This window comes from Rhinolophus sinicus, linkage group LG02 (assembly GCF_036562045.2).
Source record: "Rhinolophus sinicus isolate RSC01 linkage group LG02, ASM3656204v1, whole genome shotgun sequence".
In the NCBI taxonomy this organism is placed as follows: Eukaryota; Metazoa; Chordata; class Mammalia; order Chiroptera; family Rhinolophidae; genus Rhinolophus; species Rhinolophus sinicus.
The window spans coordinates 26,945,046-26,959,968 of record NC_133752.1 but is presented as its reverse complement, the minus strand read 5'-3'; the positions used below and the strand labels follow the sequence as shown (position 1 = coordinate 26,959,968).

Sequence of the window (14,923 nt, the reverse complement as noted above, 5' to 3'; positions counted from 1 at the left end):
CATGATCTACAATGTGTCAGCATGTTAGGCCTGTTTCATAGCTCTCTGACTCTGAATCCTCTTATTTTTGAGACGGCAATATCCGTACCTGCCTCATATGATTACTGGGAGGATTAAAGAAAATAATACATATGACATACTTAGCATAGCACCTGGTGCATAATAAATATGCAGTAAATGCTGCCAGTTCTAAAAGTCGCCATAGTTATTGTCAATTTCATCGTCAATATTATTGCCAATATTGTAAATATGAGTAGGAATTTTATTAAGACAGAAAACAGCATTTCTTACTTAGTTGCGCACTGTATTTCAGACATCCTGAGGTCCCTGATCTTCTGTGTGTGATTTCCGCTGCCTGGAACATAGTCCATGCTCCTCTATGCCTCTTTCCTGGCTACTCCTACTCATCCTCCACTGGCAGCTAAAACATGGCTCTTAGAAGCCAGCCTTTTCTCACCCTGGAGGACAGGATAGGTACCTGGCAATCAGCTCCTCCCCATACTCTTGTCATCACATTATGCTGCAATTTCATGTACAATTTATTGATCTTTATTTCCCTTTATACACACGCACACACACACACACACACACACACACACACTGTTAAGCTCCATAAAAACATAAATCTATAATATCTGCTTAGCCTTCATTTCTAACCCAAACATGTAGTCAAACTGAGCTTGGCACATACTGAATTCCTAATAAATGTACTTTTTGAATAAATAAAAGACACTTAGCAAATAGATGTTAAGAAGTTTTACAAATCCTGTGTTAGGCTGAATCATAAAATATCTACTAACCAGAAGCATCCTATAACCACTGAACTATTAATTTCATGGACTATTTGCCCAGAGTCTCCTAAATAAAGTAACCTGACAATAAATAGAGTACCCTGATATATTTATGTAGATCTTTGAAGTAGTCAGCTGAAAAAAGCAATTCAAATAATATGCCCTCGAGCAAATTTTTACAAAATGTAGTCTCTTCCTGAGCCCAGCTATTTTAGTAGCTCCTTGAATAGAAGCTACATTTATGGGAAGAGTGATGGAAAATAGTCATAGATTGCATTAAAAAATTCAACTAATAAACATTTATGAGTGCTTCTTATGTATTAGGTACTTAGGCAGATCAAAGAAACAAGAAACACAGCCTTTCTTCTCAATAGGTTCACAGTCTAAGTGACATATCAATAATAGAGAATTTTTCCATCCATTGATCTCCTCCCACCAATTCATTAGTAAATGATATTTATTTGCAGGTTATATACATTTACTCAGTTTTGAATCTAAGAAAGGTCATTATTAAACATAAATATGTACACTTATTTCCTTTGAAACTGATGTGCACTGGTGTGTTTGAAATAAATTAAGCATGCCAAGTTGTATCACAACTTAATGATTAATTCAGTCTTTTGAAAATAAACCAATTTCTCCAAGAGCACATGCTCATAACATCCATCAAATAGACAATGTGATTTGTATCTCGCTTCTGAAATTTTACCCCGCAGCATGTAATTATTTTTCCCTTTGGCAAAAGTTTCTGAACACCTGTTGAAGTCATTAGTATTCTGTCCTTTGGGGGCAATAGGAGAGATCAGCTCCCTTACACACTCCATTTTTCTCAAGATTCACCAGGAACTTCATAGAATTGCTCCTGCACAAACCATCTAACAGGTGGCTGGGCCTGCTTCTCCTCTCCACCTCCCCAACCCAAGACTATAGTAGATTTATTTTTTTCCTCTTTTCTTTTCCTTTATGCAAATATAAAAAGTAGTAGGGACATTCTCAGGAGCAGACAGAATTGAACCCAGATTAATTTCATGAATTGGCAGAGAATGAGAGTTTTGCTTATGAAACAGGAGATGGATGAGTCTTTTCTTGTTCTTCAAACCTGAGAAAAATGGGTGAGAAATATGAAGATATCAGTCCTATCATAATAGGATAGGTTAATAAAGAAAGAAAAAGGTCATGTCAACAAAATGGTAGCTATTATACTAAATGGTTTACTAGAAAAGCACTGTGACCATTTCCCTTTGAAAGTTAATAACTAATTTGTTATTATACATCTGCTTTTCCCTCAAGAAAGCAATGTCTGGAGCAGTACTTGGGCTCCTTATGTGTATAAAACTTTTGTTTTTCTGTGTTAAGGGACTAGAGTGTGGTGGTTCGCAGCATCCAGCTGTTGAGTATTCCCATCCTTCCTTCTTGCCATGCAGTTCATTCTCACTTAGGGACAAAGTCTTATCTCAAGTTCTGAGACTATGGTACTATTTTTCATAATACTAAGAACTCTTATTGTGACCTTCAGTGTCCTTGAAGGAAGTGAATTCACTCCAAATCATCAAATGAAGAGACTCCAATGAAGCCAGAATTTACATAAATTTTTGGCAGGGTTAAGGGAATGAACAAAGAATGGAGAGGCATCCAAAGGCTTCAAAGGTGGGACACTATTGCCACCGGTACTGCTGAAGGAAGAGGAGAGGAATTAGTGCTCCAGGAGCCCAGGGAGATTGGACAATGTGGAAGGGTGACCATGTGGTAGGAGCTAGAGGAGACATAACAGGAGGTAGAGGAAGTAAATACTCGCCTGTCTCTCCTCTCATTTTCCCATTGAGATCCTATCAGCCAAATCTAAGCAGAGGTTAGAAATCAGCTGCAAGAAAATCCAGGTGGCAGAATCTGTAGGAAATAGCCTCCTAGAAGGACAGCACAAGATAGAGAAGAGCAAATAGTAGATTTTGGATTGAAAGAAATTATGAAGAAAAAAAAGTATAGACCTGTCCAAATAGAATTTGTTGGCAAGTTACCAAACTAGCCCAGCGATGTTTATCCCCAATGGATTAAATAAGCGAACTACTGAGAGTTCTCCAGGTGAAAACTTTGTAATGCATTTGTGTGTAAATAACACTGCCTCATTTCCCATCTCATCCTCTCTTCTCAAGCTAAATAGGGGTCCCCAAGAGAACGACTCAAAAAGATTGAAAAGATGTTCTCCAGAAGGGCAGAATCTCTGGCAGTATTCTTGATGAAGGACCAAAGCTCAAACTCAACTCTATACTAAAGTGTGAGACTGTCCTCAAGAGTTTTGGGGCTCAGATCCTGAAATCTGACCTCATTTAGACAAATGAATATGGACTACTGGCCAGAACATCCACAATAGCTGGATGAAGGAAGAGTAAATTTGTGGGATCATACCAAGTTCCCATGGATTAGGTTGACACTGAGGAAGATGGATGGGCATCAAGTAGGAAAACATTGCCCAAGATGGCTGTTTCCAGGTCCATGGGATACTCACTCATAGAGGCTCTGTGGGTAGACCACAGGATGGGGGTGGTGAGGTGAGGAGGCAGGCACAGAAGAGGGGTGATGTCGTGTCAAAATTTATCCAAAGAGAGCTCCAAAGCACCCATAGAGTGGTCCACACGACATAGCAAGCACTTGGACTCCTGCCATAAGAAAGGATATTTGAGAGCCAAGATAGAACTACTAATAGTCCATGTTAAATTAAGAGCTTTGTCTCTCTCTACTCCCTCTCTTTCTTCCTTCACCTTAAAGGAATCTTAAGCAAAATGAGGAGAGGCAGGAACAAAAAGAATGGAAGAACATTTTACCAGATGTCCCTAGCTCATTGTAGCCACTGAGCCAATGAGCACGGAAAGTGGACAAGTTTTGATTTGGATGAGAGATTAAGAAAGGTTTTCCTTTGAATTGTACTAGGCCATTTAATGCCTAAAAATAAGACTGGGACAAAAGACCTGAAATTGACTATGCAGAAGACTGCATAACCTCAGAAAGATTCAGAAATTGGAGGAACCAGGTCCCTCTAAATGGTAAGGTGAAGGTTGAGGCTGGAAACAGACAGTTGTGTTGAAAGTCTCTATAAGAAAAGACAGACCTCCAGATTTCCTTCATACATCCTGTCCCAGTCATGTGATTATTTCTCCCTGATCCCAGGAGAAGACTGGAGTTAATAGCTCTCCTAGAGAAGTTTTTAAGATTACGCAGTGATTTCAGTTGTACAATTCTGTAATACATTATCGATATCTCACATTGTGTGTTCACCACCCAGAGTCAGTTCTCTTTTCATCACCATATATTAGACCCCATTTACCCTCTTCTAAAGCCCCGCTCTCCCCTCCCTCCTTACCCTCTGGGAACCCCATAGACTATTGTCTATGTCTATGAGTGTTTGTTCTTTCAGTTTTGTGTCTTGTTCTTTTGTTGTTTTCGGTTTATATACCACATATCAGTGAAATCATATGGTTTTCTACTTTTTCTGTCTGACTTATTTCGCTTAGCATTATAATCTCAAGATCCATCCATGTTGTCATAAATGGTCCTATTTCATCTTTTCTTACTGCCGAATAATATTCTATTGTGTATATATACCATTGTGTATATATACCATTGTGTACATATAATGGATAAAGAAGGATAACTTCTTTATCCATTCATCTATCAAAGGACATTTTGGTTGTTTCCATGTCTTGGCCACCGTAAATAAAGCTGCAATGAACAATGGAGCACACTTGTCTTTATGGATAAATGTTTTCAGATTTTTTGGGTAGATACCCAGGAGAGGGATTGCTGGGTCATACGGTAATTCTATTCGTAATTTTTTGAGGGATCTCCACACTGCCTTCCATAGCAGCTGCACCAGTCTGCATTCCCACCAACAGTGTATGAGGGTTCCTTTTTCTCCACAGCCTCTCCAACACGTTACTGTTTGTCTTGTTGATGATAGCCATTCTAACTGTGTGAGGTCGTATCTCATTGGGGTTTTTATTTGCATTTCTCTGATGATTAGTGATGTTGAGCATTTTTTCATATGTCTATTTGCCGTTTGTATGTCCTCTTTGGAGAAATGTCTCTTTGGAGAAAGGTCCTCTGCTTATTTTTCAATTGGGTTGTTTTTGTTGTTGTTGAGTTGTATGAGTTCGTTGTATATTTTGGATATTAGCCCCTTATGGAAGCACTGTTTGCAAAAATGTTCTCCCATTCAGTTGGTTGCCTCTTTATTTTGTCGATGGTTTATTTTGCTGTGCAGAAGCTTTTAAGTTTGATACAGTCCCATTCATTTATTTTAGCTTTTACTTCCCTCGCCTTTGGAGTCAAATTCATAAAATGTTCTTTGAACCCAAGGTCCATAAGTTTAGTACCTGTGTTTTCTTCTATGCAGTTTATTGTGTCAGGTCTTATGCCTAAGTCTTTGATCCATTTTGAATTAATTTTGGTACATGGTGACAGATAGCAATCCAGTTTCATTCTTTGCACGTGGCTATCCAATTCTCCCAGCACCATTTATTGAAGAGGCTGTCTTTTCTCCATTGTATGTTTTTTGCTTCTTTGTCAAAAATTATCTGTCCATATTTACGTGGGCTTACTTCTGGGTTCTCAATTCAATTCCATTGGTCTATGTGTCTGTTTTTCTGAAATCTATATAACTACTAACAATTATCACCCCAATAAGCTTTAATTTAAAGAAAAAAAAGATTACACAGCCAAGAGTGGGAGTGAGGTGTCATAGTGAAAAAGGGGAATTAAATAACAACCTACCTAACACTGGAAACCTTTAGCCCCTTTGCCCACCCAGGTCCCAGACACTGGCAGCCAGGCTTACACACCTCCCAACAGGAGACTAGGATTCTTGGGGAGGATACTTGCCAGCCTGAAAGAGAAGACTTTGGCATTAGGAAACTGGATGGCAGCTGTCAAGGGAGGAAGGAAGGCTCACTTCTCATTAACTGTCTTTTTATTCTTTGAATGGTTACCATGTGCATGTATTGCCTAGTAAAAACAATAACTACATGAATATTTAAAACATGAACATTTAAATACATAAACATTTAATCTATGATGAATGTCTCAAAGAAACATAAAAAGATACTGAGTATGTGGAACTAGAAAGGGATGCTACAACAAAAGAAAATTTCTAAGACCAAAAGAAGCTATTGGAGATGAAAACATGATCACAAAAGTAAAATGTGAGATGATAAAAGTTTCCAGAGAGAAAAGCAGATTATATAAAAATGCTTGGGGATCAAAATGTCATCTCAGCAGTAAAACTAGGCAATGAAGAAATGTTTTCACAGTTCTGAGGGAAAAGCTTTTCCTACCAAGAATTCTTAACCCTGTCAAATTAATGACCATTTGAGAAAGTAAAATAAAAATATGCACAGTATCAAAACAAATTTACTTCCCATAACCTTTTTCAGAAAGCTTCTATAGGATGTGATCCAACAAAATAAGAGTAAAAATCAAAAAGAAGACATGATTCAGAAAAATAGTAGACCCAACACGGGAGAAAGACAAAGGCCTCTCTAGGGTGTTGATAAAGGAAATTGAGTGTGTCACCTGAGCCAAATATTTAATTGCAAAGAAAGATGATCCAAAATTCTTTTTTAAATTTGGCATGGTGACCAGCAACATTCGAAATGGTGGCCACTATCTCAGTACAGGACCCTGAGTGACGAAAATGTCCAGAGCCTTCCTGTAATTAACATGCGGTGTAAGCAAGAAATAAAACAGTATCAGTTTTTTAGCTTATTTGTTACTAGCCTAACCTAACTGATAAATAAGGGAAGATATTAATTGTCTGGCTAGCAACCTATCAGATTCATTCATTCTCTCTCTCTTTCTACCTTTCTCCCTCCTTCATTCTCACTATTTACTGTTTAGTCTAAAATAAATAATAATTACATGGTACTAGACACTCAACTGGAAGATAACATGCATCAGAGATGGTCATGTGCGTGCATGCTAATGAGCACATATAGAAAGACAGTCTGCAGAGAATATATACAATTCTGATTTTCTCTTCAGACTGAATAGATAGATGATAGATAGATAGATAGATAGATAGATAGATAGATAGATAGATAGACAGATAGACAGATAGACAGATAGACAGATAGATGTATAGATATAGATATAGATATAGATATAGATATAGATATAGATATAGATATAGATATAGATACAGATATAGATATATTCACATAAAGATGGCACCCTCATGGGGACGAGAAACGAGTAACTACATGACAATTTTGTGGTTCCTTTGAGATGGGTTGTACTCCCTATATTTTATTTCCAAGAGAAATCATTATATTCTCTCAGCACGCCTTTTTATTATTGAACTAGTCTGAATAGGTTTATGGTTCTTGCAATAAAAAGAACACTAATTAAAAACTGGTCTTGGACCAGAGCAAGGCACATGGTGCCCAGGACCAGTACAGATAGCATATTGCTAAGGAGAACAGGGAGAGATTAAAGGGATAATCACTTGCTCCACAGCCCAGAAGTTAAGGCAAACAATGCAATTGCCAATGGCAAACTCAGTGAGTCCACAGATAAGCTTCAGTGAGGATGTTATATCATAAGGAATGTTCATTGCCTGCTTGATGAAAGAGGAAAGAAACTGCTCATCCTCCAAATTAAACAAATGCTGGTATTCTATGGAGAAAATATCAACATAAAATATGTCATCAATGAAAAATGTTTATATGGAGAGATCTTAACTCAAGAGAATGTACATTAGGCCCAATCATAGTTCATCTGGTATAAACAAGTGCTGCAGGGAAAACTAAAGCACCTGCATGCACATTTGATTACTTAACCAGGCCTTTTGTCTAGTCTGTCAAACCCCTCTGTTAGAAAACCCTCTTTCTGACACAATAAGAGAACCGGTTTTTCAAATGAATGTTCTTTTATTCCAAAGAGCGAGCCAGGACTCATACTCACCATGTGTGTCACCATCTCCTTTCGGGAGACAGTTGGTGATTACTGCTGGGCTTTGCTCTGGAGAGGGTTTGCCCCTGCAACTTTCCCTGATTTGTTTAACCAGCAGTGAAATGTGATTTACATGCCTTTCTCCTAAGGTGGTCTTCTCTAAAAACCACAGCAAAATGATCATGTGCAAGCTGAGCTTGTGGTAAATGAAAAGCGGGTCCCTTCTTTTCTAAAGTAGAAGGTCTAATCCTGCAGTCTTGATTGCTTTCCTAATTACAGACTCCAATCATTGCCACAGTACTCAGTGGTGGCAAGGACTCTGGAACTGGTTACATACCTCATCCTCATCTTGAACCTCCTCATTTAAATCCAACACAGAGCAAACTCAAACCCACACTGTCACAGGTACTGAAAACTGCACTTAAGTGAGAGTTTTGTTCCCCTTTCCATTTGTTCTTTCTCCCCACTAGACTTTTATCTTTCTCACTATTATGTCATCAGGAAAATATGCTGTTTTCTTTCAATTAAAAAAACACACAAACTTAGCCCAAAATACTAGTATCATATCCTATGAATAGATTATTGAGGAATAACAAAGCAACCCAGATCCTAAAATCACAAGGGACTTTGTTTTCTCAGCTCATTTCTCAAATATAGGATGAGTGGAGACAAGGAACGTCTGCATCACAAGCAGATTCCCTCCCACCCCCACCCCCATTTGGCTGGAGAGTAGACAGATGCAATTCTACCAAGAATACGAAAGTCTTAATAATAAGATGAGAGATGCAGGCAACTCTTTCCAGGTGAAAAATTCACAGAAAAATATAAGCACTTCCCAGAAGACCTCATCTTAAGAAACACTAGCCTCCATCTACCCACACTCTTCCTCTTGACCATATGAAAATCTCAGATTCCCCTGAAGATATGCCTTGGTCCCAGGTACTACGCCAACTCAAATCTGGGAAGAAGAAGAGGGAAAAAAAATTAACTGAAAACTAGATATAAAATTTAGTACTTTGTGATTCACTAGAACCTCCTAGTCAATATGTTTACAATGTTTTGCAAATATAAGGTTTTACATGATCCTTCCCAGAAAACAGGAAAGCAAAGTGAGAAAGAATAAAGGACCAAAGCCTAACCTCATCTGGCAAGGCAGTAAGAAACAAAGAGAGAAGCACATAGACCTTACTGTGAACTGGGACTCTGACATCTTTAAGATGCTATGTGTCATCCAGGTCTGAACCCATCCCAACCAAAAGGAACAAGGTGATATGGCTACTGCTGAAGAGGATTACAAAAGTGACAAGAGTCTCATCTGTGAAGAAGCCAAAATCCACCAGCCAACCTTGGAGATTAAGGAAAGAGGGAGGCAGAAAGCACATCAGCTCTCTGCCTACCCCACCCTCACCCCCGCCCCCAGCAAAGTTCTATTGCTTCACTGAATAGCAGTATTATGATGCTAACTCAGCTGGTCCAGACAAAAAGTCAGTGTAGGGGCTGAGAAATGAGGTTCAACTTCTGTAATTACTTACTCAGGCAAGAAATCATCTACCTACCGATTTTTTTCTCATAAAAAGCATGTGCAAACAAACAACCATAATTTGAATTTCATTCTCTCCAACTACCTCTGCATTTAGTTATTATACATTCAAGGTGTTTTCCATTGATTAAAAAAAAATACTGTAAACAGGAGCACTTTGTATTTTTAATAAGAGTCAAGATTTTTCTCTCTTCATTCTGGCAGGTTTCTCACGCTCCTTCCCAACAAAATACATGAAACCATGGCGCACATGATGCCCTAATGAAGGCCCCACAGAAACAGGAGCTCAGAAACACCCTCTTTCAGAGAATGTATATGCTTATCTTACATCCTTGCCTTGTAGGCAGTAATAAGTCTTTCTCTAGCCAATTTTCTACAGAAAACATTTCTTTTTAAGAACCAATAATTGGCTAACCTGCCCAATATACAAGGTTTGACAATTAAGTTTGTGAACTCATTGCAACAATGTTGCTAAACTTTTTTTATATCAGAGGGATTATTCATTATGAATTTCTACCAATTAGACAAACAGTTAACCACATTTACTACGTGGAAGTGCTGAAAAGGCTGCATGAAAAAGTTAGACAACCTGAAATTTTGCCAATATTTCATGGCTCTTACATCACAACAATGCACCAGCTCACACAGCACTGTCTGTGAGGGAGTTTTTAGCCAGTAAACATATAATTGTATTGGAACACCCTCCCTACTCACCTGATCTGGCCCCCAATGACTCCTTTCTTTACCTGAAAATAAAGGAAATATTGAAAGGAAGACATTTTGATGATATTCAGGAAATCAAGGGTAATACAATGACAGCTCTGATGGCCATTCCAGAAAAAGAGCTCCAAAATTGCTTTGAAGGTTGGACTAGGCACTGGCATCAATGCATAACTTCCCAAGGGGAGTACTTCGAAGGTGACCAAAGTGCTATTCAGCAGTAGGTATGTAGCACTTTTTCTAGGATGAGTTCATGAACTTAATTGTCTGACCTCATAAATCAAGATCAAATCACACCTGATGGGACATATCAGAAAAATCAGGCATATTTGACTGGTATATTTTCAAGGTCTTTATTGTCCAAATCACTGTCCATATTCATATATATATATATATATATATATATATATATATATATACACACACATATATGTGTGTGCCTGCACATACATACACACACACACACACACACACACACACACACACACACATACCACACACCTTGAACAAGAGCCTAGGCAGGAATATATAATTTAACCTTGTTATATAAACATTCTAAAACATTTATATTTTACCATATTTTTAATCTTTACCATTTTATATTTCTGAGCATCACACACACTCTTTTGAGTTGACCTACTCCTAGTATGATTTCCAGTTTACAGATAAGGAAACTGAGTCAGCAAAAAAAAGGTTAAATCTATCATTGTCCTTCACAATTAGGAGACTACTGTTGACAGTATTAAGAGAGACAACAGAACAAGTCAATTACTGAGCTGGATTAAACCTTCAAGTTCTCCTAGGTATATGCTTGATCAAGGAACCACCTTGTCATTCCCACGTGGTTGCAGAGGTGGGTAAATTTTTATAATGTCACTGACTTTAAAGGAGTCCTATCTTTATTCAGTCGACCGTTTATCTTGGTCCCTCGTATTTCAGATCAGCTGTCTGCATATTTCCATGTTTTGAATATACTCAAGAGCGAGATTGTAAAGAATACAAAAATAAATCAGTCCACAAAGATTATCAGCCCAAATGTCACTAGAGGACAAAAGAAACTGCCACAAGGAACAAGGGAAATTAACATTCTTTCCTATCCACCTGGCAAGGACTGAGATCAAACTAAACTTGTTGGCAAGCTCTGTTAACATGGAGGCATTGGGAGAGTACAGATTCCTCTAAAATACTCTGGAGCTACTAATACTGAGGATTTCAGAGATATTTTTATCATTTATCATTCTCACCCACTAACAGCATGTTTTTTGAGATGCTCCTTATCAAACTATTTTGAATTATTTCTGAAAAAAAGGAATAAATTAACAGTTGGATGAATATTACAAAATCTACAAGCATTATAATCAGACAGACTTTGTCATTCAATATTACCTTTGACATTTATTAAATGGGTGACATTGCATAAGTTACTTAGTCTCTCTGAGCCACAATGTTATCATCTGTTTTTTAAAAATTGGATAATAATGGCTTCTCTTGTGATAATTAAAAGTTAATGTACATAAAGCACTTGATACACAATAGACATTCAGTAATTGGTCACTGTTAATTAAATCTTCTAGTCAGCCTGAATTGATACAAAAACCATTCTGTATCAATAGGGAGAGAGAGAGAAAAAAAGAGAGAGAGAGAGAGAGAGAGAGAGAGAGAGAGAGTTTTAAATTAGCCTATCTTTATCACATACAAATAATTTCTGTTTAGGCATTCTGAAAATAGCTTGGGCCTGAAGGGACTACCAATAGATCAAAAACAATGTTAATATTTTTTTTACATCTTTGTGCTTAGAACAATACGTTTCACCAATGCCTTTGGAAAAAGATTATGAAGTTCAAAATTTTTTTAACCTAATTCTCAGAGCTTACTGAGTGACTCAATGTAAAACTCAAGCTTAAATTCTAGTTACTGTTAAATGTTTTTAAAGAAATTAAAATTTCAGGTATCTGGGAGAGATGGCAAAGTAGGTAAATGCTGTGCTCCTGTCCTCCCATAACCACCTTAAAATTACAACTACGCTAAGGACAACCATTATTGTCCTGTAATTGCCTGAAGTCTACCCGAATAGAAGTCCTATAACTAAGGATATAAAGAAGAAGCCACCTCAAGACCAATAGGAGGGGTACAGACATGGAAAAGTCTAGCACCACACCCACTGGGAGGGACAACGCCCTTGAGGAGTGAAGGGTCCCAGCCCCACACCAGGCTCCCCATCCCAGGATTCCAGTGCCAGGAAGGTAAGTCCCTATAACTTCTGGCTATGAAAACCAGGGGAGATTGTGGCTGAGGGAGATGGAGGGCTGCTGGAGTCTCAGACACTCATCTTAAAGAGTTTGCACATGGACTTACTGGCTGACGGACTCACTCACTCTGAACTCCAGGGGTGGGGCATAAACTCAAAAGTCACCAAGGACATACAGGGAGAAACTGAGTTGTCTGGCTGCAGGGCAAGGGCTGGAGGGGAAGCTTTCTCCCAGAGAGAAGTGCTGGCAGATGCCATTGTTCCTTTATTGAGCCCTCCCTCCACCCAGCCTGCACACACAGGCACAGGCAGGTGCCAAGTCTGAGTCTCCATTAATCTGGCTATCACCATTCACCCCACCCTGATAATTCCTTGAGACCCCACCCAACTGAACTTTCAGGCCCACTCAAGCTCCTTTCAGTGACATTTCTATACAAACAGCCTGTCTTGGTTCAGGCTGAGGACTTTCCTAAAATCTTTTAAAGGTTCACAATCTCCTAACAAGAAGCATCTGGCCTCAATGTGCTCCGTACCTCTTGCTAAGCATCCCCAAACCTAGCACTAGTGGAAACCAGCCTCAGTTTGCAGTTTAGCCTCTCCCAGGCACCTCCAAGCTCAGCATAAGAGACAAGCATCTGCAGATTACTTTGTAGCTTGTACCAATTGGCCCTGAGCAGGACACAGGCAATAGCTGACCTTGGCCTGCAACAGAGCCCTTCTCAAAAGCCCCCAGAACCAACACACCTGGTTGCTAGCTTCAAACCACAGCAGAGCACTACCCAACCCCCTCCACAAACAACACAGCCAAAGAGTAGACTGGGCAGCCACCACAGCCCTGCTAACGCAAATCCTGCTCCACAGGGTCAGCCTTGCGCAACAGCTCCTCCACTGTAGTCACAGCCACTCCTCACAATCAATCATCCTGAGGTCTCAATCCCTCCCATTGATGTGCCAACAGCAATCAAGGCTCAACTACAACAGCAGGGCACACAAAGCACACACAAGGGACATACCTGCAGCACCCAGCTCAGGAGACCAAGAAGACTGTGCCACTGGGCCCAACAGGACACCTGCTACATAAGGCCACTCTACCAAGGCTGGGAGACATAGCAACTCTACCTAATACATAGGAACAAACACAGGGAGGCAGCCAAAATGGGGAGGCAAAGAAACATATTCCAAAAGAACAGAACAAAACTCTAGAAAAAGAACTAAACAATATGGAGACAAGCAATCTACCAGGTGCAAAGTTCAAAATGTTAGTTATAAGGATGCTCACTGATCTCAGGGAGAACTTCAACAAAGAGAAAACATAAAAGTGGAGATGGAAAACATAAAAAAGAACCAGTCAGAAATGAAGAATACAATAACTGAAATGACTACATTACAGGGAATCAACAGTAAATTAGATGAAGCAGAGAACCAAATCACCGGTTTGGAAGCTAAGTCTGCTTCAAATTCTGAGATTCCAAACTCAACCATCTCCCAAGAGGCCAGAACCCAGTCCTCATCAGCTACAACCAGCCAATACTATGTTTTACCTGAAGGCAAAATCATGCCAAAGACTGCTTTTCTTGGTGGAATAGATGTTAGGATGGATGAAACTGGAATTAGAAGAATCTATGCAAAGCATGATTCAGTAAAAGAAGTGAAGATAATCAAGGATTCAACTGGTGTGTGCAAAGGCTATGGATTTGTTCCCTTTTTTAATGATGTTGATGTGCAAAAGATAGAATCACAAACAAATTTCCATGGTGAAAAGATGAAACTGGTCCCTGTGATCAGGAAATAAAATGTATTTGCTTATCATGTGCAGTCACGTCCTTTGTCTTTTAATCTTCCTCATGTACCACAGTTTCAGAGTGTCTGAAGCAATCCACACACTGAAACTTATATGCAGCCTCCAACCGTGATGAATTATATAAGTCAATATGTTCAGGTATATCCTCCTTATCCAAGTTCTCCAGTTCAGGTCATCACTGGACATCAGATGCCTATATATAGTTATCAGATGCTACCACAGTGACATTCTGGGGGAAAAAGAAGCTACATTATACCTCTGGCTCATACATCTGTTAACTAACACTGTAATGAAGTCGATTCGGGAGCTGAAGCTTTGCCATGTGAATGTCCAGTTCATGAAGCTATTCAATCCTCTAGAAATGGCCCACAAAAGAAATCTGTGGACCAAAGGATACAGATGGTGGTATCTTGTCTGTTTAATCCAAAGAACAGATTGAGAAATCTGTTGTTACTCAAGATGATTTCTTTAAGGATAAAAGAGTGCATCATTTTAGAAGACCTTGGGCCGTACTTAAAACTGTTTGATCCTCTCTACTAACTTTCTAGTCTCATGGAAAGTTGCTGGATTTTGAATATTAATTAGAGATTGGACATTTTCTACCACTATAGACATTTAGTTCTGAATATTGATAAATCACATTCAGACTATACAAGCTGTACTAGATTTCCTGTTTTTTTGTTGTTTTTTTACATTGAAACTGTTTTTCATAAATAATTATTTAGAAACTGATTCTCTGTTGAAAGAAAAAAAAATTGAGAATGAAAGGAAAACGTTTAAGATTTATCTGCAAGATTTTTTTAATTGAAATTGGCATTTTAACATTTTAAAAGCAAATGCTAATTTTCAAAAAATTGTTTTAGAAAACCCACTATTTTGAAAAG

The 14,923-nt window shown here is 38.7% G+C and overlaps 1 pseudogene; it reads left to right on the top strand.

Annotated features, from left to right (window-relative positions):
* The first annotated feature begins 13,613 nt into the window (after positions 1-13,613).
* Positions 13,614-14,566, top strand: LOC109452720 (deleted in azoospermia-like; annotated as a pseudogene).
* Positions 14,567-14,923: the final 357 nt, after the last annotated feature.